At 38.1% G+C, this 27853-nt stretch overlaps 1 protein-coding gene across 8 annotated transcripts in view; it reads right to left on the bottom strand.

The window, feature by feature from the left end:
- NCOA1 (nuclear receptor coactivator 1) overlaps positions 1 to 27853 on the bottom strand; it is a 277613-nt gene that overhangs the window by 151444 nt on the left and 98316 nt on the right. For 7 of the 8 annotated variants that reach the window (XM_049902741.1, XM_049902739.1, XM_049902743.1 and 4 more), the window contains exon 3: positions 11103 to 11187. The gene's annotated coding sequence lies outside the window, so the exon portion shown is untranslated. The remainder of the gene's footprint in view (positions 1 to 11102; positions 11188 to 27853) is intronic. The other variant, XM_049902742.1, reaches the window with a different exon arrangement.

The raw sequence follows: 27853 nt of genomic DNA, 5'->3' as shown, positions 1-27853 counted from the left end.
ACTAGAATGCTCCTTAGAAGAAAGGATGGCAAGACTTTGTCTCACTTAATTTGGACACATCATGAGGAGAGATCAATCACTGGAGAAGATCATGATACCTGTGTTAAAGTAGAGGGTCAGTGAAAAAGAGGAATGATCCTCAATGAAATGGATTGACACAGTGGCTGCAGTAATGGGATCGAACATAGCAACCATTGAGAGGATGGCACAGGTTCAGGTAGCATTTTGTTCTGTTATACATAAGGTCACTATGAGTTACAACCTACTCAACGGTGCCTAATGATAAGATCTCGCTCTTGACAAATATGCTCCTAGTACCACTGTATCAAGCTTTTAGTGCTACTTCATCTCTTTTTCCCCATCCACCCCCATATTCTATAACTACAACTTCACAGTCTTACTCATCCTGAGCCCCAAATGTTAGCATTACTACTACCCACCATTGGCTCAGGGAAGGTAGTAAAGAAAAAAAGAGGATAGAGGGTAGGCTCAGGTGAGGGACAGGTGAATGATTAGATTACCTCCCTTTTCCTGAATCTAAAAAGGAGCCAGGTGCTACTTACTGTGAATTTAAATTAAAATGTTGTCTACTTTAACGGGAACAAAGAAAATTTCATTTTATGCAAAGTGCTCCCTAAAGAAAGAACTTAGTTATAATGGGAGTAAAAACACTGTAAGCTTTATTCTTATCCTTTTATCTAGATCACCCTGCCTCCAGCTGTGAAACTGATGTTTTTAAAGCTCCCAAAGAGCATCTACTAGTAACCATGGTAACTGCTTCAAAACAGTACAAAAAAGTAGGAGACAAGAATTTGAGGAGAAAAACTGTTTTCTTGATTTTCATCAAATGAGATTATAGTAACAAGAGATAGGCTGATGGCTGGGGAAAGGGCTCAAAATTATTCTCTATAGAGCCTTCAGGGTGCTTTATCTCTCAGCCCCAGGGGTCTAGTACCTCAATGGATCATTTTACCTAATCCAGGAGTGATTCCTAAAAGCTAATTTAGTCATTTACACTGAACAATATCTTAGAAATGCAATTAATATTTCTGCCGGGAGGTCAGTGAATTTGTTTTCCGGCAGAGAAGCTGAGCTGGTTAAACCAAATTAAGAGCACAAAGTTGCTTAATAAGTACATAAATCTGAGCTGAGACGGTATCTAACTATGGTTTTAAAATAAAGCTGCCCGAGTCATTTTTCTCAGCCTTTGTTAGTCTGAGAGTTTTCATCAAATGTTCCTCTTTTAAAACCCTTCAGCAACCATTTCATTTATTAAATAGTTCATTCATTTGACAGCTGAGAGTCTGCCATGTTTTAGACACTGTATACGGCACTGGGTACATCACAATTAAGAAAACAGACAAAATTCATGCCTTTATGGAGTTTATAACATAATGGGGAAGAGAGACATTAAATACATAATTCCAAATTGTGATTAATGTGCTATGAAGAAAAAATAAATGGTATTTACTAGGATATCAAGAAAGGCTTCTTTGATATATAAAAGACCTAATGCTGACAGCCATTGATGCTGGATTACGGGTACTGAACTCACGGCCCCTAAGCCAATTCCGACTCACGGAGACGCGCGTATTTCAGAGTAGAACTGTGTTCAGTAGGGTTTTCAATGGCTATAATCTTATGGGAGTAGATCGCCATGTCTTCCTTCCATGGCATTTGGGGTGGATTTGAACAGCCAACCTTCTGGTTAATGGTTGAGAGCAAAGCATTTGTGCCACACAGGGACCTTGGATCATGGTTGCACAGGGATTAACTCTACTTTTTCATATGTTAGGAAATTTTCAAAATGAAAGTTAAAAAAGTGAAGGAAGTGATAAGATGTACTGAGGCTGCAAGATCTGAAAGGTTAAGTAGGTATTAAACAGGCAAACATGGCAGAGAAGAGTGTTCTCTGGGCCAAAGAAAGCACAGGCATCCTTCCAGAGGGCAGGGAGTTTGGTACACTGAACAAATTAAAAGAAAGATTAACAGATAGCCTGGCCTCTATACACTTCTTTTTCTTTTAAACTCCAGCAAAAGCTAAAGAACTTTTACATCTAAAAATTAAAGATGAAAAATATTCCAAAGAGTAATAATGGAAGCTAACCTTTACTGAACCTTCACTAAGTGCCAGGCAGTATGCTAAGAGTTAATATGCTTTATACACGTGCATCAGGACAATCTATAAGAAAGACAATTATTCTTAATTTGCAGAAGAGAAAACTGAGGCACACTAGGACTAACTGTGCCTTGGTTATTTCACAAAACGGAATAGAATTAGACGATATTAATTAAGGTCTTCCTAGCTTTTAAACTAGGAAGCTTTTGAACATTTTTTTTCTGGTTACATTATTAATTTTTTTTCCATGCCAGAAGTTTATGCCTATAGTAATTTTAGTCTGTATGATGTAATTTAGACAATTCTCTAAATTTCAACAATTCATTCATTCAACAAATTATTCAGTGGTCATCTTGGTGCCAGGTACTCCTCCAGGTGTGAGGAATACTGCAGTAAGGGTAACAGCTAATAATCCCTGCCTTCATGGTACTTATTATAATTTTGTTGGGGGAGACAGGCAATAAATAAAACCCATAAGTAAACAGTATTGTATGTAAGAACATGATAAGCACTACGGAGAAAATAAATCAGGGAAGAAGTATAGGAATTGCTGATCCTCCCATGCCTATCATGAGCAGGAATTTGTTAGGCACTAAGGCCCTGGTGGCACAGCGGTTAAGAGCTTGACTGGCAGTTCATATCTACCAGCCACTCCTTGGAAACCCCATGGTGCAGCAGCAATGGGTTTGGTTTGGTTAAGGCAAATAAACACAAGCAATACCTGAGTCCCTGCCCTTGAGATGATCCTTCAAAAAAGAAAGGAGTCCCTGGGTAGAACAAATGGTTAACATACCCAGCTGCTAACCAAAAGGCTGGAGGTTTGAGTCCATCCAGAGGCAACTCAAGAAAAAGGCCTGACAGTCTATATCTAAAAAAATCAGCCACTGAAAACCCTACAGAACACAGTTCTACTCTAACACACACGGGGTTGCCATGAGTGGGAACTGACTTGTTCATTACAAAAGAGAAAAAAGGTCCTATGGGAACATACAGGAAAAAGCCACAAGGCAGAAGGGATTAAGCTGCAAGCCGGAGTTTGTCCTCTTAAACATGAAAAAATTAAAAAGAACAGTCTAAAATGAAAGAAAGAGACCTATTTTGGTGGGGGGACAGGGGCTATTGCTTAGATAAGAAAAATAGCTTTTATTTTCACAACCTGAGTCATGACATGCATATGTTTTGTTTTGGGGGGAGGGGTTGGTTTTTTGTTTTTGTTTTTTTTTTAAGTTTTCTCTTTTTTGTTGTTGATGAGAATATACATAGCAGAACATACACCAATTCAAAAATTTCTCCACATACAACTCAGCAACACTGATTATATTCTTCAAATTGTGCAACCACTCTCCCCTTCTTTCAGACTTGTTCCTCCTCCATAAACATAAACTCACTGCCCCCTAAGTTTCCTATCTAATCTTCTGAGTTACCATTGAGAGAGCTACATTTTAAAACTTTTATAAAACCTTATCAATAAATACATAAAGAAGATTTGAAAAAATAAACTATTTTCCTATTTGGAAAAGCTAGTGTTAAGACAAAAGTCAATCTGAAAGTTATAAGCTTAATAAAAATAAAATAAAAAATAGTTTTTACCACCAACAACACACGAACTCCAGAAGATAAGCTAGATAACTGGGATCTTTTAAAAACTAAACACTTATACTCATCAAAACACTTCACCAAAAGAGTAAAAAGAGAACCTACAGACAAGAAAAAAATCTTTGGCTATTACAAATCAGACAAAGACCTAAATCTCTAAAATTTAAAAGGAAATCCAACACCTCTACAACAAAAAGACAAATAATTCTATTTAAAAAAAGGCAAAGGAAATGAACAGCCATTTTACCAAAGAAGATACTCGAGTGGCCAACAGACACAGGAGGAAATGTTCAGGATCACCAGCCATTAGAGAAATGCAAATCAAAACCACAAAGAGATGCCATCTCACCCCAGCATTACTGGAACAAACCAGAAAATAACAAATGTTGGAGAGGCTGCAGGAAGATCCGAACTCTTATGCACTGCTGGTGGGAATGCAAAATGATACGACCATTTTGGAAAACAATATGGCGCTTTCTTAGAAAGCTAGAAATAGAAATACCATATGATCCAGCAATCCCATTCCTAGGAACATATCCTAGAGAAATAAGGAGCCGTCATACGAATAGACATATGCACATCCGAGTTCACTGCAGCACTGTTCACAATAGCAAAAAATGGAAACAACTTACATGCACCTCAACAGATGAATGGATAAACAAACTGGTACAAACACACAATGGAATACTATGCAATAATAAAGAACAATGATGACTCTGTAAAGCCTCTCATAACATGGATGAATCTGGAGGGCATAATGCTGAGTGCAATAAGTCAATCACAAAAGGACAAATATTGTATGAGACCAGGTTTACATACAAAAAGAAAATCTTTGATGGTTACAAAGGATGGGAGGGGAGGGGATGGGAGAACACTAAATAGACAATAGATAAGTGGTAACTCTGGAGAAGGGTAAGAGCCAGCACAACTTGTACAAGGGAAGGTCATGGAAGTTCCATAGACACAACCAAACTCCCTGAGGGAACAAATTGCTGGGCTGTGAGGAACACGGTCTTGGGGAACATCTAGCTTAACTGGCATAACACAGTTTATAAAGAAAATGTTCTACATTCTACTTTGGTGAGTAGCGTCTGGGGTCTTAAAAGCCTGTGAGTGGCCATCTAGGATACTCCACCGGTCTCAGCCCTTTGGAAGCAAAGAAGAATGAAGAAAACTAAAGACTCAAGGGAAAGATTAGTCCAAAGGACTAATGGACCACATCTACCACAGCTTCCACCAGACTGAGTCCAGTACAACTAGATGGTACCCAGCTACCACCACTAACTGCTCTGATAGGGATCGCAATAGAGGGTACCAGGCGGGGCTGGAAAAAATATAGAACAAAATTCTAACTCAAAAAGAAAAGACCAGACTTGCTGGCCAGACAGAGACTGGAGAAACCATGAGAGTATGGCCCCCGGACACTCTCTCAACTTAGTAATGAAATCACTCCCAAGGTTCAACCTTCAACCAAAGATTGCACAGCCCCATAAAACAAAAAGAGACTAAAGGGGCATACCAGCTCAGGGCCAAGGACAAGAAGGCCGGAAGGAACAGGAAAGCTGGTAATAGGGAACCCAAGGTTGAGAAAGGAAAGTGCTGACATGTCGTGGGGTTGTTAAGCAACGACATAAAACAATATGTGTACTATTTAATGAGAAACTAGTTTGTTCTGTAAACCTTCATTTAAAGTACAATAAAAAAAAGAAAGAAAAAAATACATAATTTGTTTAGAAACATAATCATATAAGAATCTGTACTGTGGTTAAAAGGGTAAATGTGTAAGAGAAGTCCAGGAAATTTTGAAAAAAAATGGGGAGAGGAGACATACTCTGATTATGAAAACATTTATTAATATGCTTTCTTCATTTGCATTTCCGTACACTAGCCTCCCTACTATTCTATGAGTAACATCGATTTTCTTGGAAAAGATTAGGAATAAAAAGAGAAAGAGATAGCTAATATTCACCTTCTGAATTTAAAAAAGGATTTTATAATAAGATAAGTGTTAAAAGCCTGGCTTTGTCCCAAGAAGGAATTTTTTACACACTAAGATTTTCTGACCAAGTCTAAAAGATTCATATTAATAGAGTTTCTTCTACAGTACAGAAGACATCCCTTCTGCCCATGACAGCTAGAATTTTTACCTAGGGTAAAAGGAGAATACAACCTAGAAAATGTGTAAATTAGTCTCAAACACACACATATACCTAGCACCACCACTACTACTAACAATAACCCCTAACCCCCTACCATACCCACACCCACACACACACCCCCAGCACAAGCTTGGGTTAGCCACATCAAACACACGTGCAGAGGCACAGTCAGGTTGAGAAAGAACTTGAGATTAGCTCTGGAGTCTCCCTCTTCTCCCCTGAGCCACAGAAGACATCGGGAAATCCTGTGTGCCCTAAAGCAGTATAAGAAAAATAATATAAGATGATGAACAGTGAGTTTACCAGGACAGGTCAACTGTGACAGAGGCAAAGTAACTCCACAGCAGAGGCCTAAAAGACAGAACTCCTGGCCAGGAGGCCAAGGGGAAGCTCTAGCCAGACATCACATTACCAATGACACCAAAGAAGATAACCAATGCACCCTGAGAGCCAAGGGAGCAGACCTCAACTTGTATCAGTTGCATACTTCAGTCACAGATATATGTACAACACCCAAGGGGATTTCTGATAGTACCTCAGTGGTCACAATTCCAAGGAGCACCCTTAACTAGCAGAAAGGAGACTAGTAAGCAAACAGAGGCTACAAGTGGATTATAACACATGGACAGAGGATTCACCACAACATGGTCGCACAAGCCACATACACTCAACCTGTACGCCTGGATTCCATCTTGGAAAGGTGTGAAGGAAGAGATGATATTTGAATTGTTCAGTATCCAAAGAGAGACTGCAATATCCAAAGAAATGAATTCGAGTTATTGGGTAGGACCTAGTTTAGTAGGCTGGAATAAGTCCAGTATTTTTCCTCCAGTTTCTCAGTGGCCAAGGCTCACTGGAAGAAGAGATGAGTTATAAAAAATAAAGAAGCTATCTTGGATCAGGTGGACACTTGAGACTATGTTGGCATCTCCTGCCTGGAGGACAGATGGAAGGGTAGAGGGGGTTAGAAGCTGGCAAAACGGACACAAAAAGAGAGAGTAGAGGGAGCGAGAAGGCTGTCTCATTGAGGGGAGAGTAATTGGGAGTATGTAGCAAGGTGTATATAAGTTTTTATGTGAGAGACTGACTTGATTTGTAAACTTCACTTAAAGCACAATAAAAATTATAAAAAAATAAAGAAGCTACATTTTCTTTGTGTAAGTTTATAATCCTTCTACAGATGTTATGATGATTATCTTATGTGAGAATTCAATAAACATACTTTCTCACATAGTATAAAACATCACCTTAAAAATAAGTGGACTTCCAGTTCCAGACGGTTTCTACTCTTCTCCCTACTAAACCCCCAAGTCAGTCAGCAGAACCTGAGAATGTAGACAGGCCACAGAAAAAATGAGTGAAAAGCCACGAAAGATGGCCAGTACAACTCTGCTGGTAAACAGCAAATGCTGGCCACAGTATTAACTATGAATCTAAAGTCTTTGTGAGAGGGCTTAAAGTGTGAACTTTGAGATGAAGATAATAATAGGCTAGAGACAATCTCAGTGGACAGAGACCAGGGAAAAGAAAAAGAGGAAGATAACGCAGAACTACCCAGAACTCTACCCGCAGAAAAATTTCTTCCCTATAGCAAAATTGAGGGTAAGGTCCCAACTTATTAGCCTTTTCCCTACAGATACATGATGAAGAAAAACAGGACTTTGCCTATATGCACTTTTCCCCTCCCACACACCATAGTGAGAAGCCAACCTGCAGAGTCCTGTGGTCAGCTATAATATCCAGTGCGGAAGATAATGATCTGTAAAGGAGAGTACTGTCCTTTACAAAATCACACCAGTTACCAAGATTTCAAAGGTTATCTTCAAACTACCAACATCAGAATCATCTCAGGTGTTTAAGTGCCCTAAGCCAGACTTTCTGAATCAGAATTTTGTGAGTGAAGCCAGAAATTTAAATTTTAACTGGGTCCCGAAGTGTTGACAACTACTGATTTAGATGTTCATTTGAAAATGCTATGGAAAAGAACAGCCAAGAATCACTGGCCACTTAATAAAATGCAACAGCATAGAAGAACAGCACTAAGGTGAAAAAGCAGAGGCACAATGACCCAAAGAAATAGATTTGTGGGAAAAAAAAAGTAATAAAATATTGTTACCTTTAATTGGTATGTTTAGAGAAATTCAAAAGGCCAATATGTCCATAAAATAAGAAAAATCTGTTCTTAAAATGTAGTAATTATGGAATAAGAAAGAATTTTTGGAAATTAAAAACAAAAATTACTTTCAAAATAAAATAACCTAACTTTCAACAAAGGATGAGATGGAAAAAGTCCATGAAGCCTGTCTCTGGCATTGATTACAACTAAAAACTCTGACAGAACACTGAATGTAACTACTTGAGGACTCTGAAAAGCAAACAACAGCAGGAGCGCTGGGGAGGGGAGTCAAAGCAAAAGTTCAGGAACAATCTAAGTCAAAACTTGAGAAAAAAACCTAACTCACAATTTGAAGAACAACCAACATGCAGTGAGTTTACTTTTAAAAACAAAAAAATCTACCTTTATCGACCATTTTGACTGGAGGGCGGGCAGAGTCCAAGAATTATGCAGCAGGCACTGAGAGCAAAAACTCCAAGAGACATACCTCCTCCTCCTGGTTGAGGGAACCTGGAGGAACCTGTGAGATAGAGGGTGGGGGTGCGAGGGAGAAGTTCCCAGTTCCTTTTCTTTTTTTCTTCTCATCTTTTATTCTTCTGTTGACCATGCCCCAAAACCACGCTTTACTGCCCAGTCGGGGCACTTAACAGCCTAAGGGGAAATTCATCCCTCAGTCCTTCAGGGTAGTATGAAGAGAATGGGGGGATCTCACTGCTATGTATTTTTCTCTTCTCCCTCACTGCTTCAACCCAAGAGGACCCCAATCGGACATAACTGCACAAAGGGGGAGGGATGGGGGACCTAAGACTGAGAGAAAGAAACCTCAACTTTATAGTGAGAAGACCTGGGAAAATGGACTCCTGGGAAGCAGGATGTGCAGAAAGTCCCTAAGAGGAGAGTGACAGAGAAGAGGCTCTCCTTATTCCACCAAGATGCACGTGTGTGGAAGAGACATAAAGAAGCATAGCAAAGGCTGTGGGAACTGAACTACAATAAAAACACCAGTAACCAACTAGAAAGATGTAATAACACCAAGATGTTAATTCTCCTCCGAATGAATCTTTAACTCAATGCAATTCTAATCCAAATCTCTCACATGTTTATTTTTTTACTTGATGAATATATTCTAAAGTTACTCTGCAAAAATTAATACCAAAGAATAAACAAGACATTTTTGAAATACCAATAAGAAGAGGCTTTAAAGCTACAATAGCATTAAAACACTATAATAATTATGCAGACAGAGAATGAGATCAAAGGAACAAGTAGTACAGACACATAAACACATGTATACGTAGGAATTTTATATATGATAAAGGCAGACTTTGAAATCAGTGGGTAAAAAAATAAAACATTCAAAAAAATGCTATCGCGACTAATGATTTTAGGAGGAAAAAATTAGACTTCTACATGACATCACATATAAAAATTCCACAACATTAAATAGCTAAACAAAAAATATTCAAAGAAGATGAAAGACCAATAGCTGATGAACATACAATTAGAAAAAATCAAATAACTGCAAATCAAATAACGTCTTTTCTTTAATCTTTCAGACTCCCATTATGTTAAAAAAAAAAGTGAATATAAGTGTGTGTGTCTGTGTTCATGTGAGTGTGTCAAGTCTTTGAATCTTTCTACACTAAGAAAAGAAAAAAAAAAATTAGAAGTTAGTAGGACAGGTCCAAGTGCAGGGTGGTGTTTACAACTAATTGATCACAACCAGTTACAGATTCCTTTGTTCCTTCTACACTCCCACTGCTCTACCTGACCATCTTTGAACCTCTGGTGCCATAGTGGTTACGAGCTTGGCTGCTAACCAAAAGGTCAGCAGTGCCAATCCACCAGCTACTCCTTGGAAACCCTATGGGGCGGTTCTACTCTGCCCTATAGGGTCGTTATGAGTTGGAATCGACTCAATGGCAATGGGTTTATACATAAAAAGAAATCATATGAAATTAAAAGGCAAATAAAAAGAGTAAATATATTTGCAACATATCAGATAAAGTTAATATTCCTAATATATTAAAAATTTGCACACAATGATATAAAAACTGGTAAGACTTCAGTGGATAAGTAGATAAAAAAAGGACCCTAACTATAAACAAAGAAACAAATTAAAATGAAATACCATTGTGCACATATTAATTCAGGAAACGCTGGGGTTTGGTAACACTCAATATGATGATGTAGTAAAGCACATTTACTACAGTGAGAGAAAGCTGACACAACCATATTAGGTAGCAAGAACCTTAAAAAATGTTGATGCCATCGGAAGGAATTATAATTCGGGAAAGTCTTCACTTCTAGCCTCAAATTTGACAGCTAAGTGATACTAGACAAGTCACGTACCATCTTGAGCAGCAGCTTCTTCCCTGTAAAATACGAATAACGCAAACCCGTTGCCGCAGAGTGGATTCCAACTCATAGCAACCTGACAGGACAGAGTAGAAATGCCCCATAGAGTTTCCAAGGAGCACCTGGTGGATTCGAACTGCCGACCTTTTGGTTAGCAGCCGAAGCTCTTGACCACTACACCACCCTAACCTGCTGCCATACTACGCCACCAGGGTTTCCAAAATATGAATACCACCAATTCATATAGTTGCCGTGATATTTAAAAGAGCAATCCCCGTCCCACAAAAAAACCCAAACCTATTGCCATCGAGTCAACTCTGACTCGTAACAACCTTACAGAACGGAGTAGACCTGCCCTATAGGGTTTCCAAGGAGCAGCTGGTGGATTTGAACTGCCAATCTTTTGGTTAGCAGCCTAGCTCTTAACCGCTGAGTCAAAACATGTAAAAATGTTTTTAAAACTGTAGAGCAGAGGGTTGACTCCAGAGTCTGTGAACTCTAAGGGATTTCAGAAGGTCCTCGAGTTCCCTGCATGGGCAAACGTGAATGTTTGTGAAAAGGACCTACAGCTTTAAGTAGACCCTCAAAGGGGTTCCTGATCCAAAAGAAAACTGAGGATCCACCACAGGCACAGAACAAAATAAAAGTGAGGGTGTTCTTTCCAGTGACCAGCTTGATGTCTGGTACAAGACAGGACCAAGTCAGGAATTCACTATAAAAACCCAGGTAGTATTTAAGATGATATTAAACTTACCTCACTTACATCTAAACCCCTCAGAGTAGTATTTAGTGATTTCTTAGCAGATTACTTCATTCTCTGATGCAGTAGTGAAGGGAACCTGAAATTAGAAGAATATAACAGTCAGTTGGATCTAACTGGAACAATAACACGAAATTAATCTACTTTAGAAAATGTGTGAGGGAGCAGTAGCAAATAAATTTAATATACTTAAAGTGTTTTTTGGGGTTTGATGGTAAAGTGTTATTCTTAATTCATTAAGATATACATAATTAGCAAGTAGTATAAAGCAAATAAAAACTAGAGATTCTATATATTTCTTTTTAATAAAATGGAATATAAAAAATTATCATTTTTTCCTCCAAAATAGTTCTTCAGACCAGAAGACTAACTCTAAAACAATGATGAATGAAATCGAAGATCTAAATAAACAGAAATATCATATTCACAGATTGGAAGGGCACAACACAGTAAAGATTCATTCTTCCAAAACTGATCTACAGATTTAAATCTTCCTATCAAAATCCCAGCATGACTTTTTGTAAATACAGAAAAGGTTATTCTAAAATTTATACGGAAACTAGAATAACTAAAACAATTTTGAAAAAGAAGAGTAAGGTGAGAGGAATTTCAAAATGTATTATATAGCTATAGTAATCAAGACTGTGTGGTACTGGCAAAGGTATAGCCACCAATGGAACAGAACTGAGGTGCTATTAATATATTTACATAAATATACCCAACTGACATTTGACAAAGGTGCAAAGGCAATTCAATGGTAGAAAGATACCTTTTTCAACAAATGGCACTGGAGTAATTGAGTATCTATAGGTAAAGCAATATACCTCAACCATAAGTCTGAGACTTTATCCAAAAATTAGCTCAAAATAGATCACAGACATAAATGAAAAACTATAAAACTGTGAGAAAAAACAGAGGAAAAAGTCTTCAAGATCTAGGGTTAGGCAAAGAGTTCTTAGACTTGACATCAAAAGCACAATCAAAAAAAGGAAAACTTGATAAATTGGACTTCATCAAAATTAAATCGGCTCTGTGAAAAACCTTGTTAATTAAGAGGATTAAAAAAAAAGCTACAGACTGTGAAAAAATATTTTCAAACCACATAGCTGACAATGGACTAGTATCTAGAATATATACAGAATTCTCAAAAATCAACAGTAAAAAACAAATAAGTTAGGAAATGGGCAAAAGATATGAAGAGGATATAAGGTTGGTAAATAAGCACATGAAAAGACATTCAAAATCATTAGCCATTAAGGAAATGCAAATTAAAACTACAAGGGGATATCACTACACACCTATCAGAATGGCCAAAATAAAAAAATAGTGACAAACACCAAATGCTGGTGAGGATGCTGAGAAACTGGATCACTCACACATGGCCAGTGGGAATATAAAATGGTACAGCACTCTGGAAAAGAGTTTGGTAGTTTTTTAAAAAAATGAAATAAGCAACTACCATTGTTGTTTTTCTTAGCTGCCAGTGAGTCACCCCCGACTGATGGCGACCCTATGCATAATGGAATGAAATGCTGCCCAGTCTTCCGCCATTCCCATGATAAGTTGTGGATCAGACCATTGTGATCCAAACGGCTTTCAATGGCTGATTTTCTTTTTCCTCAACTACCACGTGACCTAGCAATTGCACTGTCATTTATCCCACAGAAGTGAAAATTTACGTTCACATTAAAAAAAAAAAAAAGCTGTACACAAATATTTATAGCAGCTTTATTCTTAATAGCCCCAAAATTGGAAACAACCCACATGTTCTTTAATGGGTAATGGTTAAACGACTGTGGTATATCCATATATGGAATACTACACAGCAATAAAAAAAACAAACTATTTATACATATAACAACCTAGCTGAATCTCCAGAGAACTACACAGAGTTAAAAAAAAAAAAAAAGTCAATCCCGAAGGTTATATACTATATAAGTCTAGCTACAAAACATTTTTGAAATGACAAAATTATAGAAATGGAGAACAGATTAGTGGTTACTAAGAGTTAAGAAGGAAATGGGGGCAGGAGGAAAATAGGTATAGCTATAAAAGGGCAATATGAGAGATCCTTTGTGGTGACAGACATGTTCTGTATCTTGACTTATCAATGTCTATATCCTAGTTGTGATACTGTACTACAATTTTACAAGCTATTACCATTGAGGGAAACTGGGTAATGGTTACATGGGATATCTCTGTATTATTTCTTATAACTGTATGTGAATCTAAAAGGATCTCAAAATAAAAATTTTTTAATTAATAATAAAAAATTTAATTTTTTAAAAAGTACTTGAGAAACACGAAAGGAAAGAAAAACTAAACAAAAGGAATAATTTATATTTCAAATGTCAGTTCAAAAGGGGCCACTCACTGAGTGCCAAGTAAGGCTTAAAAAAAAAAAAAAGTAAAACTTTTCTGAATATATGTCATTTTTCAATGTAAGTGTACATGAATCGTAAGCATTCAGTTCAATTGCTTTTAACAAAATGAACACATCAGTGTAACCACCACCCAGATCAGGAAAACAGACCATTTGAAAAACCCAGAAGAACCCCCTCTTGTCACTAAGCCCCCTCTCAGTCACTAAGAACATAGGTTCTTAATTTTAATATGGTAAAAATTATCAATCTTCTCCTTTATGACTAGTGCTTTCTGTGTCCTGCTTCAAAATCTTTGCCTATCTTAAGGACAAGAAGATACTGCTCTTTGTATAATTGTTTTTCTTTTTAAATTCGGAGCTATAATGCACCTGGAACTGATTTTCGTGTATGGTATGAGGTATGTGTCAACTTAATACTCTTCCATAAAAAAAAACCAAACCAAACCCGTTGCCGTCAAGTCGATTCTGACTCATAGCGACCATATAGGACAGAGTAGAACTGCCCTACAGGGTTTCCAAGAAGCGCCTGGTGGATTTGAACTTCCAACCTTTTGGTTAGCAGCCATAGCTCTGAACCACTATGCCACCAGGGTTTCCTACTCTTCTATTTGGACATCTAATTGATTTAGTACCATTTATTGAAAAAGACCATCCTTTCCCTCATTGTACTGCATCATTAATTTTGTCATAAATCAGGAGACTATATATGAGTATGTGTGTTTCTGAACTCTGTTCCATTAATCTATTTATTATGCTTGTACCAATACCACGCTGTCTGTTACTGTAGCATTATAAAGTCCTAATACCTGGAATTGTACATCTTCTTATTTTTCTTTCTTCACTGAGTATGTCTGTGCTATTCTTGGTCATCTGCACTCCAATAGAAATTAAACTTCCCATAAATTGCACTGTCTAATTGCTGTTCGTGTGTAGAAATAATTTTTTATTGTCCTATCATCAAGCAACATTTCTAAATTCATTTATTAATTCTAATAACTTATCTGTAGATTTTTCTTCATTTCCTTTTTACTCTTTTTGCTTCAGTCCACATATTTTCTACTGAGACCTATCTTTCGTATCACTGACATCAACACCTGAAAACTACAACGCCTTGATTATTTGCATAACTATTTCTGTACCTGCTTTTTTCTCTTGATTCTGACTCCCGACATGCCTGGAATCTGGGGATTCAATGTCAGGCACTGTGTAATAAAAACTGTAGGGACTGCTAATGACATTATCTTCTTCAACAGAAGATTTTAAGAGTTTCTGGCTGAGAGTAAAAACTAATCCAATCAGAGATTAAGCTAATGTGAAGACAGTTTTCAATCTTGTTAAAACCTGATCTACTTTTGGTTTATCCTTACTTCCAGGATATAGTTCTTTAGAAAGTGCAACTGAAAGCCTAGGGTGTTAACCAAGACTCCCCTAACAGGATGAGGCTGCTGAAACCTCAGCTGAGCTTCTCACCCTTTTTACAGCCATTTTCTGCTCAAATTTTCTGCCTATTGGCTTGTGCCACTTGCTCATCTGTGACAACCTCTAAGAGGAAAACAGGTGACTTTTTTTTTTGAGAGTTTTGTCTCATTTTATTATTTTTTAAATAATTTTTATTGTGCTTTAAGTGAAAGTTTACAAATCAAGTCAGTCTCTCACATAAAAACTTACATACACCTTGCAAAAAAAAAACAAAAAAAATACACCTTGCTACATACTCCCAATTACTCTCCCCCCAATGAGACAGCCCTCTCCCTCCTTCCACTCTCTCTTTTTGTGTCCATTTTGCCAGCTTCTAAGTCCCTCTACCCTCCCATCTCCCCTCCAGGCAGGGGGTGCCAACATAGTCTCAAGTGTCCACCTGATCCAAGTAGCTCACTCCTCACCAGCATCCCTCTCCCACCCATTGTCCAGTCCAATCCATGTCTGGCGAGCTGGCTTCTGGAATGGTTCCTGTCCTGGGCCAAAAGAAAGTCTGGGGGTCATGACCACCAGGTTCCTTCTAGTCTCAGTCAGACCATTAAGTCTGGTCTTTTTGTGAGAATTTGGGGTCTACATCCCACTGTTCCCCTGCTCCCTCAGGGGTCCTCTGCTGTGTTCCCTGTCAGGGCAGTCATCGGTTGTGGCTGGGCACCATCTAGATCCTCTGGTCTCAGGATAATGTAGTCTCTGGTTCATGTAGCCCTTTCTGTCTCTTGGGCTCTTTATTACCTTGCGTCCTTGGTGTTCTTCATTCTCCTTTGATCCAGGTGAGTTGAGACTCATTGATGCATCTTAGATGGCTGCTTGCTAGCATTTAAGACCCCAGATGCCACTCTTCAAAGTGGGATGCAGAATGTTTTCTTAATAGATTTTACTATGCCAATTGACTTGGACGTCCCCTGAAACTATGGTCCCCAAATACCTGGCCCTGCTTCGCTAACCTTCGGAACATTCAGTTTATTCAGGAAACTGCTTTTGGTTTAGTCCAGTTGTGCTGACCTCCACTGTACTGATGTTGTCCTTCCCTTTATGTAAAGTAGTTCTTATCTACTATCTATTTAGTAAATATCCCTTTCCCACCCTCCCTCCCTCCCCCCTCTCGTAGCCACAAAAGAATGTGTTCTTCTCAGTTTAAATTATTTCTCAAGTTCTTATAATAGTGGTCTTATACAATATTTGTCCTTTTGCAACTGCCTAATTTCACTCAGCATAATGTCTTCCAGGTTCCTCCATGTTATAAAATGTTTCACAGATTCATTACTGTTCTTTATTGATGCTTAGTATTCCATTGTGTGAATATACCCTAATTTATTTATCCATTCATCCATTGATGGGCACCTTGATTGCTTCCATCTTTTTGCTATTGTAAACACTGCTGCAGTGAACATGGGTGTGTAAAGGCTCTTATTTCTCTAGGATATATTTAGAGGAGTGGGACGGCTGGGTCGTATGGTGTTCTATTCCTAGCTTTTTAAGGAAGTGCCAAATGAATTTCCAAAGTAATTGTACCATTTTACATTCCCACCAGCAGTATAAAAGTGTTCCAATCTCTCCACGTCCTCTCCAGCATTTATTATTTTGTGTTTTTTAGATTCATAGCAACCTTGTTGGAGTGAGATGGAATCTCATTGTAGTTTTGATTTGCATTTCTCTAATGGCTAAAGATCGAGAACATTTCCTCATGTATCTGTTAGTCACCTGAATGTCTTCTTTAGTGAAGTGTCTGTTCATATCCTTTGCCCATTTTCTAATTGGGTTGTTTGTCTTTTTGTGGTTGAGTTTTAGCAGAATCATGTAGATTTTAGAGATCAGGCGCTGGTCGGAGATTTCGTAGCTGAAATTTTTTCCCAGTCTGTAGGTGGTCTTTTTACTCTTTTGGTGAAGTCTTCAGATGAGCATAGGTGTTTGATTTGTAATAGCTCCCAGTTATCTGGTTTCTCTTTGGCATTTTTAGTAATGTTTTGTATTCTGTTTATGCCATGTATTAGGGCTCCTAACTTTGTCCCTATTTTTTCTTCCATGATCTTTATCGTTTTAGACTTTATGTTTAGGTCTTTGATCCATTTGGAGTTAGTTTTTGTGCATGGTATGAGGTATGTATGGGTCCTGTTTCATTTTTTTGCAGATGGATATCCAGTTATGCCAGCACCATTTGTTAAAAACACTATCTTTTGCCCAATTAACTGACACCAGGCCTTTGCCAAATATCAGCTGCTCATATGTGGATGGATTTACGTCTGAATTCTCAATTCTGTTCCATTGGTCTATGTGTCTGTTGTTGTACCAGTACCAGGCTGTTTTGACTACTGTGGCGGTATAACAGGTTCTAAAGTCAGGAAGAGTGAGGCCTCCCACTTTGTTCTTCATTTTCAGTAATGCTTTACTTATCCAGGGCTTCTTTCCCTTGCATATGAAGTTGGTGATTTGTTTCTTCATCTCATTAAAAAACGTTGTTGGAATTTGGATCAGAATTGTGTTGCATATACAGATAGCTTTTGGTAGGATAGACATTTTTACAATGTTAAGTCTTCCTATTCATGAGCAAGGTATGTTTTTCCACTTATGTAGGTCCGTTTTGGTTTCTTGCAGTAGTACCTTGTAGTTTTCTTTGTATAGGTCTTTTATGTCTCTGGTTAGATTTATTCCTAAGTATTTATCTTCTTCGGGGCTACTATGAATGGTACTGATTTGGTGATTTCCTCTTTGATGTTCTTTTTGTTGGTGTAGAGGAATCCAACTGATTTTTTATGTTTATCTTGTAACCTGATAGCCTGTGGAATTCTTCTGTTAGTTTCAGTAGTTTTTTTTTGAGGATTCTTCAGGGTTTTCTGTGTATAAGATCATGTCATCTGCAAACAGAGATACTTTTACTTCTTCCTTACCAATCTGGATGCTCTTTAGTTCTTTACCCAGCCTAATTGCTCTGGCTAGGACCTCCAGCACAATGTTGAATAAGAGTGGTGATAAGGGGCATCCTTGTCTGGTTCCTGCTCTTAATGGGAATGTTTTTAGAATCTCTACATTAAGGATGATGCTGGCTGTTGGCTTTGTATAAATGCCCTTTATTGTGTTGAGGAATTTTCCTTCTATTCCTATTTTGCTGAGAGTTTTTATCATGAATGGGTGTTGAACTTTGTCAAATGCCTTTTCTGCATCAATTGATAAAATCATGCGGTTCTTGTCTTTTGTTTTATTTATATGGTGGATTACATTAATTGTTTTCCCAATATTGAACCATCCTTGCATAAAAAAAAAAAAAAATCCTTGCATACCTGGTGTAAATCCCACTTGATCATGGTGGATTATTTTTTTGATATGTTGTTGAATTCTCTTGGCTAGAATTTTGTTGAGGATTTTTGCATCTATGTTCATGAGCAATATAGGTCTGTAATTTTCTTTTTTTCTGTTGTCTTTAGCTGGTTTTGGTATCAAGGATATGCTGGCTTCATAGAATGAGTTAGGGAGTATTCCATCCTTTTCTATGCTTTGAAATACTTTTAGTAGTAGCGGTGTTAAGTCTTCTCTGAAAGTTTGGTAGAACTCTGCAGTGAAGCCATCCTGACCAGGGCTTTTGGCGGAGGGGCGGGGGGAGGAGTTTTTTGATTACCTTTTCAATGTTTTCTTTTGTTATAGGTCTATTTAGTTGTTCTACTTCTGTTTGTGTTAGTTTAGGTAGGCAATGTGCTTCTAGGAATTCAACCATTTCTTCTAGGTTTTCAAATTTGTTAGAGTACAATTTTTCATAGTAATCTGATACGATTCTTTTAATTTCAGTTGGGTTTGTTGTGATATAGCCATCTCATTTCTTATTCGGGTTGTTTCCTTTCCTATATTTCTTTAGTCAGTCTGGCCAATGGTTTATCAATTTTGTTGATTTCTTCAAAGAACCAGCTTTTGGCCTTGTTAACTCAATTGTTTTTCTGTTCTCCAGTTCATTTAATTCTGCTCTAATTTTTATTATTTGTTTTCCTCTGGTACCTGACGGTTTCTTTTGTTGCTCTCTTTCTATTTGTTCAAGTTGTAGGGACAGTTCTTTGATTTTGGCTCTTCCCTCTTTTTGCATGTGTGCATTTATTGATATAAATTGGCCTCTGAGCACTGCTTTAGCTGTGTCCCAAAGGTTCTGATAGGAAGTGTTTTCAGTCTCACTGCATTCTATGAATTTCTTTACTGCCTCCTTAATGTCTTCTATAACCCAGTCTTTTTTGAGCAGGATATTGTTCAGTTTCCAAGTATTTGATTTCTTTACCCTGGTTTTTCCGTTATTGATTTCTACTTTTATGACCTTATGGATGTGTTTTGGATTCTGCAAAGGCTTGCTTTATGACCTAATATGTGGTCTATTCTAGAGAATGTTCCACGTGCACTAGACAAGAAAGTATACTTTGCAGCTGTTGGATAAGTCTACGAGATCAAGCTGGTTGATTGTGGCAATTATATCTTCTGTGTCTTTACTGAGCTTCTTTCTGGATGCCATGTCATTCACCGAAACGGTGTGTTGAAGTCTCCCAGTATAATTGTGGAGGTGTCTATCTCACTTTTCAACTCTGTTAGAGTTTGTTTCCTGTATCCTGCAGCCCTGTCACTGGGTGCATAAATGTTTAATATGGTTATATCTTCCTGGTAAATTGTCCCTTTAATCATTACATAGTGTCCTTCGTTATCCTTTGTGGTGGATTTAACTTTAAGGTCTATTTTGTCAGAAATTAATACTGCCATTCTTGTTCCTGTTTGATTGTTGTTTGCCTGATATATTTTTTTCCATCCTTTGAGTTTTAGTTTATTTGTGTCTCTAAGTCTAAGGTGTGTCTCTTATAGGCAGCATATAGACAGATCGTGTTTTTTTATCCAGTCTTCGACTCTCTGTCTCTTTATTGGTTCATTTAGACCATTTACATTCAGTGTAATTATAGATAAGCATGAGTTTTGTGCTGTCATTTTGACGCTTTTTTGTGTGTGTTGTTGACAATTTCATTTTTCCACTTACTTTTTTGTACTGAGAAGTTTTTCTTGGTAAATTGTGTGTTCCTCATTTTCATAGTAGTTGAATTTATTTTTGCTGAGTCATTATATTTATCTTGGTCTTTATTTTGAAGTATGGAATTGTTAGATCTCTTTGTGGTTACCTTAATATTTATCCCTATCTTTCTAAGTAAAAACCTAAACTGTATCGTCCTATATTGCCTGGGTTTCCTCTCCATATGGATGATCTATGCTTCTTGTATTTAGATCCTCTTTTTTTATTATTGTAATCTTTTACATAATGACATCAATGCTTCCCCGTTTTGAGCATTTTTTTTTTAATTAATCTTATTTTGTTTTTGTGATTTTCCAATCTGAGTTGATATCAGGATGTTCTGCTTTGTGATCTTGTGTTATGCTGGTATCTGATATTATTGATTTTCTGACCAAAGAATTTCCTTTAGTAATTCTTGTAGCTTTGGTTTGGTTTTTGCAAATTCTCCAAGCTTGTGTTTATCTGTAAATGTCTTAATTTCGCCTTCATATTTGAGTGAGAGTTTTGCTGGATATATAATTCTTGGCTGGCAATTTTTCTCCTTCGGAGCTCTATATATGTCATCCCATTACCTTCTTGCCCTGGTTCAGACTTTTGGGCTCACTTGTCTATGCTAATTTTCTCTCCAGGATCTTGGTCAATCAAACTGTTTTTATAACCTTGAATTCCAATTTTAGTCTCTCCATCCCCCATACAGGAAACCCTGGTGGCGTAGTAGTTAAGTGCCATGGCTGCTAACCAAAGAGTCGGCAGTTCAAATCCACCAGGCACTCCCTGGAAACTCTATGGGGCAGTTCTACTCTGTCCTATAGGGTCACTATGAGTCGGAATCGACTCGACAGCAGTGGGTTTGGTTTTGGTTTTGGTACCCCCATAAAACTTCCAAAAGCTCTCCTCAGCTTCTGTGTTTGCTAGCACCACTGTCTGTTCAACTTTATCACCTCTTGGAGGTATCATCTTCAAAATAACTCTCCTAGAGACAACTGATGTGACTTTTCCCGTTAATAAAATTAAAAACCCCAAAACAAAAACTCTTAGCAAGTTAGAAGCAAAAAAGAATTCCCTACTTCGTTAAGACCTATCAAAAAACTATGGTAAACATTAACCAAACCCATTGCCGTCGAGTTGATTCTGACTTATAACGACCCTACAGGACAGAGCTGTCCCATAGAGTTTCCAAGGCTATAAATCTTTACACAAGCAGACTGCCACATCTTTCTTCCATAGAGCAGCTGGTGGGTTTAAAACATCCACCTTTTGCTTAGCAGCTGAGTGCTTAACAATTGTGCCACCAAGGCTCATAGGTAAACATCATACTTAGTAATAAAACACCAGATGTATTACAATTCATAGTAAGAACAAGATAATAACAAGGGAAATCACCTGTACTATTCCACATGGTATTAGATGCCCTAGCCAATGCAATAAATCAAGAAACAGGAAAAAAAAAAGTATTCATTTTGGAAAGCAAAAGACCCCCCAAAAGTTATTATTTCTATAAAACATTAACACCTGCTCCTATAAAACTCAAAGAGAACTGGGTGATAAATGGAGCACAGACTGACATGGTCAAGGATTGCATTTTACTCGAATTCCACAATTAATGCCCACTGAAGCAGCAGTCAGGAAATCAAACAACATATTGCATTGGGCAAATCTGCTGCAAAAGACCTCTTTAAAATGTTAAAAAGCAAAAATGTCACTTTAGCACTAAGGTGCGACTGATCCAAGCCCTGATATTTTCAATCACTTCAGATACATGCGAGAGCTGGACAATGAATAAGGAAGACCAAAGAAGAATTAACGTATTTGCATTATGGTGTTGGGAAAGAATACTGAATATCCGTGGACTGCCAGAAGAATGAACAAGTCGGTCTTGTAATAAACATAGCCAGAGTTGTCCCTGCAAGTGGGGATGCCGAGGCTTTCTCTCACGTACTTTGCACATGTAATCAGGAGGTACCAATCCCTGGAGAAGGACATCATGCTTGCTAAAGTAGACGGTCAGCAAAAAAAGAGGAATACCCTCAATTAGATAGACTGACACAGTGGCTACAACAATGGGCTCAAAACATAGCAACGATTGTAAGGATGGTGCAGGACTGGGCAGTGTTTCGTTCTGTTGTACACAGGGTTGCTATGAGTTGGAACCAACTCAATAGCACCTAACAGCAACAAAGGAACAATCCACCAAGAAGACATAACCTTAATAAATATCTACGCACCCAACGACAGAGCTCCAAAATACTAAAACAAGCTCTAACAGCACTAAAAAGAGAAATAGTTCTACAATAACAGTAGGAGACTTCAACCACACCAATCTTGGTAAAGGACAGAACATCTAGAAAGAAACACAACAAAGATACAGAAGATCTAAAGGCCACAATCAACCAGTTGACCTCATAGACATATACAGAACACTCCACCAACAGCAGCAAAGTATACATTCTTTTCCAAGACACGTGGAACGTTTTCCAGAATAGACCACATTTTAGGCCACAAAACAACCCTCAATAAAATCTAAAACATCAAAATAAAGTCAAGCATTTTCTCTAATCACAACACCATAAAAGTAGAAATTAATAACAGGAAAAGCAAAGGAAAAAAAAAAATCAAATACATGGGAACTGAACAACACCTTGCTTAAAACAACCAGGTAATAGAAGAAATCAAAGAGGGAATAAAAAAATTCCAAGAATCACATCCCACTTTGAAGAGTGGCATCTGGGGTCTTAAATGCTAGCAAGCAGCCATCTAAGATGCATCAATGCATCTCAACCCATCTGGATCAAAGGAGAATGAAGAACACCAAGGACACAAGGTAATTACGAGCCCAAGAGACAGAAAGGGCCACATGAACCAGAGACTATATCATCCTGAGACCAGAAGAATTAGATGGTGCCCAGCCACAAACGATGACTACCCTGACAGGGAACACAACAGAGAACCTGCGAGGGCGCAGGAGAACAGTGGGATGCAGACCCCAAATTCTCATAAAAAGACCAGACTAATGGTCTGACTGAGACTAGAAGGATCCCAGTGGTCATGGCCCCCAGACCTTCTGTTGGCCTAGAACAGGAACCATTCCAGAAGCCAACTCATCAGACATGGATTGGACTGGACAGTGGGCTGGAGAGGGATGCTGGTGAGGAGTGAGCTACTTGGATCAGGTGGACACTTGAGACTATGTTGGCATCTCCTGCCTGGAAGGGAGATGGGAGGGTAGAGGGACTTAGAAGCTGGCAAAATGGACACGAAAAGAGAGAGTGGAAGGAGGGAGCGGGCTGTCTCATTCGGGGGAGAGTAATTGGGAGTATGTAGCAAGGTGTATATAAGTTTTTATGTGAGAGGCTGACTTGATTTGTAAACTTTCACTTAAAGCAGAATAAAAATTCTTAAAAAAAAAAAAAAAAAAAAATCCCAAGAATGAAATGAACATGAAAGCACATCATACCCAAACCTTTGGCACACAGCAAAGGCAATGCTCAGGGGCCAATTTACAGCAATAAACACACATATCAAAAAGGAAGAACAGACCAAAATCAAAACATTAAGCCTACAACTTGAACAAATAAAAGAGAACAGCAAAAGAAGCTCACAGGTATCAGAAGAAAGGAAATAATAAAGACTAGAGCAGAAATAAAGGAAATAACAGAAAAACAATAGAAAGAATCAACAAGAGCAAAAGTTGGTTCTTTGAAAAGATCAACAAAATCAACAAACCAATGGCTAAGCTGACAAAAGAAAAACAGGAGAGGAAGGAATAAACCAAAGAAATGAGATAGGGGTCATTACAACAGACCCAACTGAAATACAGACATCATAACAGAATACTATTAAGGACTGTGCTCCAACAACTTTGAGAACCTAGAGGAAATGGACAAATTTCTAGAAACATACTATCTACCTAAACTAACACAAGCTGAGAGAGAAAATCTGAACAGACCCATAACTAGAGAAGAGATTGAAGAGGTAATAAAACAACAGCAACAAAAAAAGCCCTGGCCTGGATGGTTTCATTGGAGAATTTTACCAAACATTCAGAGAAGAGCTCAAAACGGTACAACTCAAACTCTTTCAGAGAAGGAAGGAATACTCCCGAGTTCATTCTATGAAGCCAGTATAACTCTGATACCAAAGCTATGTAAAGACACTACAAAAAAAGAAAATTACAGGGCAATAACTCTCATGAATATAGATGCAAAAATTCTCAATAAAATTCAGCATCATATCAAAAACATAATATACCAAAATAAAGTGGAATTCATACCAGATACGCAAGGATGGTTCAACATTAGAAAATCAATCAACGTAATCCACCACATAAATAAAACTAAATAAAAGAATCACATGATCATCAAAATCAATGGAGAGAGGAATCCCAACAGCCATGGTCCCCAGACCTTCTGTTGGCACAGGACAGGAACCATCCCCGAAGACAACTCATCAGACATGAAAGGGACTGGTCAGCGGGTGGGAGAGAGACGCTGATGAAGAGCGAGCTAATTATATCGGGGGACACTTGAGATTGTGTTGGCAACTCTTGTCTGGAGGCAGGATGGGAGGATAGAGAGAGAGGGAAGCCGGCAACATTGTCACGAAAGGAGAGACTGAAAGGGCTGACTCAAGAGGGGGAGAGCAAGTGGGAGTAGGGAGTGAGATGTATGTAAACTTATATGTGACAGACTGATTGGATTTGTAAACGTTCACTTGAAGCTTAATAAAAGTTAATAAAAAAAAAAATCAATGGAGAAAAGGCATCTGATGAAATCCAATGCCCATTCCTGATAAAAACTCTCAATAAAATAGGAATAGAAAGAAAATTCCTTAACATAATAAAGGTTGTCTATACAAAACCAACAGCCAACATCTGAGAAAGCATACTCCCTGAGAACAGGAACCAGACAAGAATGTCCTTTATCACCACTCTTTAATATTGTGCCAGCAGTTCTGGCTATGGTAATATGGCAAGAAATAAATGGCATTCAGGTTGGAAAGGAAGAAGTAAAACTATGTCCATTCACCGATGATATGATCCTATACATAAAGAACCCCAAAGATTCCACAAAAAAACTACAGGAACTAGTAGAAAGATTCAGCAGAGTGGTAAGATACAACATCAACACACAAAAATCAGTTGCATTCCTATACACCAAGAGAGAGAACTTTGAAAATGAAATCAGGAGAACAATACTATTTACAGTAGCCCCCCAAAAGATAAAATACTTAGGAATAAATCTATCCATGGATATTAGAGACCTATACAAAGAAAACTATAAAACACTACTGCAAGAAACCAAAAGAGACCTACAGAAATGGAAAAACATACCAAGCTCATGAATAGGAGGACTCAGTATTGTGAAAATGTCAATTCTATCCAAAGCTATCTACAGATATAATTGCAACCCTGATCCATAAACCAACAGCATTCTTTAATGAGGTAGAAAAACTAATCACCAACTTTATATGGAAAAGAAAGAGGGCCCGGAAAAACAAAGCATTAATGAAGACAAAGAACAAAGTAGGAGACCTCACATTACCTGATCTCAGAACCTACCATACAGCCATGGTAGTCAAAAGCCTGGTGCTGGTACAATGACAGACTCATATGCCAATGGAACAGAACTGAGCACCCAGATATAAATCCATCCACCTATGGTCAGAAGATCTTTGACAAAGGCCCAAAGTCGATTAAATGGGGAAAAGATAGTCTTTTAAACAATAGTATTGGCAAAACTGGATGTCCATCTGCAAAAAAATGAAACAAGACCCACACCTCACACCATACACAAAAACTAACTCAAAATGGATCAAACAACTAAACATAAAACCTAAAACTATAAAGATCATGGAAGGAAAAAAAGGCACAATGTAGGGGGCCCTAATACATGACATAAATACAATATAAAACATAATTAACAATGCACAAACACCAGAAGATAAACTAGATAACTGGGAGCAACTAAAAATTAAACATTTATGCTCATCAAACCAAAGCCAAAAACCCAATGCCATCGAGTCGATTCAGACTCATAGCAACCCTATAGGACAGAGTAGAACTACCCCATAGTTTCCAAGGAGCGCCTGGCGGATTCAAACTGCTGACCCTTTAGTTAGCAGCCGCAGCACTTAACCACTACGCCACCAGGGTTTCCATGCTCATCAAAAGACTTCACCAAAAGAGTAAAAAGAAAACCTACAGACATGGAAGATTTTTTTGGCTATGACATATTTGACAAGAGTCTGATCTCTGAAATCTATAGAACACTTCAACACTGCAACAACAGAAAGACAAATAATCCAATTAAAATATGGACAAAGGACATGAACAGGTACTTCACCAAAGAAGACATTCAGGCAGCTAGCAGGCACATGAGAAAATGCTCACGATCATTAGTCATTACGGAAATACGAATCAAAACTATAATGAGATATTGTCCCACCCCAACATTACTGGCACTAATTAAAAAAAAGAAAAACACCCAGAAAATAACAAATGTTCCAGAGTTTGCAGGGAGATTGAAACTTTTATGCACTGCTGATGGGAATGATAAATGGTATACCCACTATGGAAAACAATATGGCACCTCCTTAAAAAACTAGAACTAGAAATGCCGTAAGATCCAGCAGTCCCACTTCTAGGAATATATCCTAGAGAAATAAAGAGCCATCACATGAACAGACATATTCATACCCATGTTGGTTGCAGCATTATTCACAATAGCAAAAAAGATGAAAACAACCGAAGTGCCCATCAACAGATGAATGGATAAACAAATCATAGTACACACACAATGGAATACTACACAATTAGAAATAATGACTAATCCTCGAAACATCTCACAACATGAATGAATCTGTAGGGTATTATGCTGAGTGAAATAAGTCAATCACAAAAGGACAAATATTGTATGAGACCACTATTATAAAAACCCAATAAAAGGTTTACACCCAGAAAAAAACCAATCTCTGATAGTTACGAGGGAGGGAGGGGTGGAAAGGGGAAATCCCTAACTAGATAGTAGGCAAATGTTAACTTTGGTGAAGGGAAAGACAACACACAATATAGGGAAAGTCAGCACAACTTGACCAAGGCAAAGTCATAGAAGCTTCCTAGACACATACAAACACCTTGAGGGACTAAGTTACCGGGGCCGAGGGCTGGGGACCATGGTTTCTGGGATCATCTAGCTCAACCGGCGTAACATAATTCATAAAGGAAATGTTCTACATTCTATTTTGGTGAGTACTATCTGGAGTTTTAAAAGCATGCGAGTGGCCATCTAAGATACATCTATTGGTCCCATCCCGTCCATAGCAAAGGATAATGAAGAAAACAAAGGCACAGGAAAATATTAGTCCAAAGGACTAACGGACCACATGAACCACTGCCTCCACTAGCCTGGGCCCAGAACTAGATGGTACCTGGCTACTACCACCTACAGCTCTGATAGGGATCACAATACAGGGTCCTGGAAAGAACAAGAGAAAAATGTAAAACAAAATTCAAATTCACAAAAAAAAAAAAAAACAGACTTACTGGTCTGACAGAGACTGGAGGAACACCCGAGACTATGGCCCCCAGACACCCAGCTATCTCAGAACTGAAGCCACTCCTGAAGCCCACTTTTCAGCTAAAAGTTAGATAGGCCAATAAAACAAACAGTAACACACATGACAAATGTGCTTCTTAGTTCAATCAAGTATAGGAAACCAAATGGGCAACACTGCCCAAAAGCAAAGATAAGAAGCAGGAGGGGACAGGAAACCTGGAAGAATGTACATGGAGAGGCTGGGGTACAAAATTAAAGGGGGAGAGTGCTGACACACTGTGGAGACTGCAGCCAACGTCACAAAACAATTTGT

This window comes from Elephas maximus, chromosome 12 (assembly GCF_024166365.1).
Source record: "Elephas maximus indicus isolate mEleMax1 chromosome 12, mEleMax1 primary haplotype, whole genome shotgun sequence".
Taxonomy (NCBI): Eukaryota; Metazoa; Chordata; class Mammalia; order Proboscidea; family Elephantidae; genus Elephas; species Elephas maximus.
This window is presented reverse-complemented; position numbering and strand designations above follow the sequence as displayed.